This window comes from Eschrichtius robustus, chromosome 1, assembly GCF_028021215.1.
Source record: "Eschrichtius robustus isolate mEscRob2 chromosome 1, mEscRob2.pri, whole genome shotgun sequence".
Taxonomy (NCBI): domain Eukaryota; kingdom Metazoa; phylum Chordata; class Mammalia; order Artiodactyla; family Eschrichtiidae; genus Eschrichtius; species Eschrichtius robustus.
The window spans coordinates 62,889,122-62,893,874 of record NC_090824.1 but is presented as its reverse complement, the minus strand read 5'-3'; the positions used below and the strand labels follow the sequence as shown (position 1 = coordinate 62,893,874).

Sequence of the window (4,753 nt, the reverse complement as noted above, 5' to 3'; positions counted from 1 at the left end):
AATATCATACAGAGTATTTTCACTGCTCTAAAAATCCTCTTTGTTCTGCCTATTAATCTCTCTCCCATCCTCCACCCCAGGCAACCACTGATCTTTTTATTGTCTCCATAATTTTATCTTTTCCAGAATGTCATATAGTTGGAATCATACAGTATGTAGCTTTTTCAGTTTGGCTTCTTTCACTTTGTAATATGCATTTAAGTTTCCTCCATATCTTTTCATGGCTTGATAGCTCATTTCTTTTTAGCAATGAATAATATTCCATTGTCTGGATGTACCACCGTGTATTGGTTAATGGATATTCACCTACTGAATGACATCTTGGTTGCTCCAAGTTTTGGCAATTATGAATAAAGCTGATGTAAATATCCCTGTGCAGATTTTTGTGTGGACATAAGTTTTCAACTCCTTTGGGTAAATACCAAGGAGCATGATTGCTGGGTTGTATGGTAAGAGGATGTTTAGTTTTATAAGAAACCACTAAACTGTCTTCCAAAGTGGCTGTACCATTTTGCCTTCCCACCAGCAATGAATGAGAGTTCCTGTTACCCCACATTCTCGCCAGCATTTGGTGTTGTCAGTGTTTCAAATTCTGGCCATTCTAAGAGGTGTATAGTGTTATCTTATTGTTGTTTTAATTTGCATTTTGTGATGACATATGATGGGGAACATCTTTTCATATGCTCATTTTCCATCTATATATCTTCTTTGGTGAGGTGTGTGTTCAGATCTTTTGCCCATTTTTCAATCAAGTTGTTTGTTTTCTTCTTGGTGAGTTTTAAAAGTTCTTTGTATATTTTGGATAACAGTCCTTTATCAGATGGCGTCTTTGGTAAGTATTTTCTCCCAGTCTGTGGCTTGTGTTCTAATTCTCTGATGTTGTTTTTTTTGCAGAGCAGAAGTTTCAAATTTTAAATAAGTCCACCTTGTCAGTTATTTCTTTCATGGATCATGTCTCTGGTGTTGTATCTGAAAAGGCATCACCATACCCAAGGTCATCTAGGTTTTCTCCTGTTATCTTCTAGGAATTTTATAGTTTTGTGTTTTACATTTAGGTCTATGATCTATTTTGAGTTAATTTTTGTGAAAGGTATAGATCTGTGTCTAGGTTACTCTTTTTGCATTCAGATATCCAGTTGTTACAGCACAATTGGTTTAAAAGATTGTCTTTACTCCATTGTGTTGCCTTTGCTTCTTTGTCGAAGATCAGTTTCCTATATTTATGTGAGTCTATTTCTGGGTTCTCTATTGTTCACTGATCTATTTGTTTATTCTTTTGCCTGTACCACACTGTCTTGATTAGTGTAGTTTTATAGCAAGTCTTGAAGGCGAGTATCATCAGTCCTTCAACTCTGTTCTTCTCCTTCAATATTGTGTTGGCTATTCTGTGTCTTTTGCCTCTCCATAAAAACTTTAGAATTAGTTTGTCAATATCCATGAAATCACTTGCTGGGATTTTGATTGGTGTTTATTTACTTAAAAAAATCTTCTAGGTAGTATGCTAATGATAATCTATTCTCATCATAGAAAAGGTAAGAAAATTTTGGACATTTGTCTATTTGTAAAAGAAAAATGTGCAACTCATTTTATATATGAAAGTTCTTTTTAAGTTCTTTGCTGTGAGATAACAAATTTCTGCAATACCGCAGATTTGCATATTTTTTCACCTCATTAAAAGGTGATTTAAAAATATTATAAAGATATGGACTACATTTTAAAGGCTTTGTTTTTGTAAAATTAATGCCATCAGTAAAATTTTCATCTGGAGTCACCATTTTTGCACCCAAATTTGCCTTTAATGATGCAGGTAATGAATTTTACTATGGTGCTAACCTTTTCCCTTTATCTTAGGATATCTTTTTTTTTCTTTTAGTCAAGTTTGTATTTATACTCAGTATTTCCTTAACATAGTTTTTTTTTTTTTTGTTTTTGTTTTCAATGAACAGTTGGGTTTATTTCAACAGTAAGTTTGAAACTCTTGCTTCTGGCAAGAGTACTACAGTAATTATATTAGGAATAGACAATTTCCTACACTGCCAAATATATAAAAGTTCCTTCTGCATTTTCCTCAACACTGATCAACAAGCAGATTCAGTCCACATTTGCTTTCATCTACTGAGTGTACCCAAGCTTCTTCTTCAGAGATTCTGGCATCTCAGGTGGAGGAGGGCGAGGGAGCCTGAAGTAGACCTTCACGGAGTCATAGATGAACCACTGCAGTGTGGTCAGAGTGCCGATCATGATGATACGGGCAAAGAGTCCCTTCCATACACCTCGAAATCCAAGTCTCTGGAGGACCAGAGACGCACTGCTACCCTTCTCTTTATTCAACACAGACACCACAGAATCAGCAGGGTGAGAAACAATGGCACAGAAGACTCCAGCTATGTAACCTGCCACAAATGTGTCAACCAGCTGCTCTGTCTTTGAACATTCACTTCGGGGCTTGGGAACCACAAACTTGTACAATGCTTCAACAGTACGTTCAAAGCAGGCGAACTTCATCATGGTGTATGGTATCTGTCTCATCCAGAGAGGAGCAACCCCTTTGTAGAATGCCTTTAAGGCTTCTTCCTTATACATTTTGGGAGCTGCATCCCTCAAAGTGTTAGCATATCCTGGTTGGGTTTGAATTCGAACCTTAGCAGCTTCCATAGGAGCCAGAGCAATGTCAGCAAAGAATTCAGCACTGGCAGAGGCAGCCAAATATAGTGTTGTGCGCCAGAGATAGGCATTCTCCTCTCCAAGCATGTTGCTATACAAAACTTTGAAGACTTCATAAAAGCCAAATTTGCAGAGCCCTCGCATAGAGTAGCCAATGAAAGTCGGAGCCCATCCTTTGGCCAAACCACGAACACCATCTTCTTTGAGTGTAATTGAGAATCCATTAAATATGCCCTTGTACTTTTGTGGGTCCACCTGCATACGGCATTTCACTAAATCCAGAGGAACAACAGCCGTGTGTGTCAGACCACAACTTAAGACCCCACCAAAGCCACACAGTGCGTAAAACTTCGCGGAGCCATATTCACAACTGTACTCTTCCACAGGGGCGGCTGCCAGCTTGCGGGAGTGGCGGGGTGGGCCCGGGGTCCTGGCGGGGTTGCTGCGGGGACCCGCGAGACCATCTTGCACCAGCTGCAGGTGGGGCGCGTTGAAGGGGTTCGCCTGCGCCAAGTGCGCCACGGACGAGAACATCTTCTCCCTAAGATGGCGAACACACCACCGCTCCCTCGGAAAGTCTGGGGCTCACAGAGCAACATAGTGTTTTTAAAGGATGTCAATACTAATGAGAATATATGCTCTCCATTACATTTCACTTTATTGGCTTGCAAAAAAGTTCTTCTTATTAATATTAAGAGCAGAAACATATTAGAAATATCTATAGTTTATCCAACTGTTTAGCAAATTTTCTAGTACTTATTTCTTCAAATATTTAGCTCTATTTGTCTATCTATCTATCTATCTAATGCATTTTAATTAGTCACTGTCTTAGGTTGGGTTCCCAAAGAAGTTGATCTTGAGGCAAGAATTTGAGTGCTAGCAACTTATTTGGGAGGAGGAGATCCCAGGAAGCATGAATAAGGAATGACAGAAGTGAGAAAAGAAAGGAGGGAATGATCCAATAAAGGAGCTGTTATCAAGCAAGTTCCTGCTGTGGGAAACTGGGGTTCACTCCCATGGAGAGCTCAGGAGCCAGTACAGAATTTTTCTGAGTTGTTCCACTTGAAGCACAGTAAATACTCTCTGACTCTTGTCTGTCATCGGCTAGACATTAATCATCCAGTACTTCTGGCCTACCTATTTGCAGATCTAGAGAGAGCCCTCAGGTACAGGGATACAGGTGTTACTGTAAAATGTAGTCCACAGGAGTAGGGACAACGTGTGCCTAAGGTGTGTGGGCGGGGTCACTGCATCATCTGCTGCCGTCTCCATAGGCCTTCAGAATGCTTTCAACCATGTTTCCAAAGGCAGAAGGAAAAGAAGTATTTTTAACCAAAGTTATTACTATTGAGTAAAAACTCTGCAAAAGAGGCTTATAAACTTTATCGAGTTTAGTAAAATTTTGTAAAGTCTTCATATTCTACATGTAAATCCATATCTTAAACAGTTTTTTCATATATATATATATATATTATATATTATATATATATATATTATATATATATATATATATATAATATATATATATATGTCAATGACTTAACAGATCTGAATGTATTATTAGTATTTTTACCTGACAAAGAGATAATACAAGGAGTAGAAGGATCATTTCTCCCTCTTTCTTAGCTCTTATTTTGCTTATCCTATTAGAGTTTTTAGTTTGGGGTTTCTTTGATGAGATCTTTTAAAAGTCACCTTTCTATTTTATGAGGGTTATTTACTTTAAAGTAGCTAATAGATGCAGCATTTTTAATAAAAAGATGGTGATGGCCAACTGTCCAGGTCTCCACATTGTGGGATTCCCATCTTTCCTTCAAGATGCTTTGCTTACACGTCACTGTATGTGACAGGTGACAGTTTGACGTTTAAACCTATTGAGGGTGCCGGTGTCAATACGAATGAAATATTAGTAAAGCTTAATATTTGACTAGTTCTTGAGGTAAAAATCAAATAAAATGGAAGTTCTCATATTTTATCCCAGAGGATCATCTGGTGCATCCTTTTTGGTGTCTGCACCCCAGTTTGGAGATCACTAGACCAGAGGACAATGTTCAGATGCCTTAGCATGACATACACAGTCCTCTACCAT

At 38.3% G+C, this 4,753-nt stretch overlaps 1 pseudogene; it reads right to left on the bottom strand.

Annotated features, from left to right (window-relative positions):
• Nucleotides 1-1,950: 1,950 nt before the first annotated feature.
• On the bottom strand, nucleotides 1,951-3,244 carry LOC137757305 (solute carrier family 25 member 3 pseudogene; annotated as a pseudogene).
• Nucleotides 3,245-4,753: the final 1,509 nt, after the last annotated feature.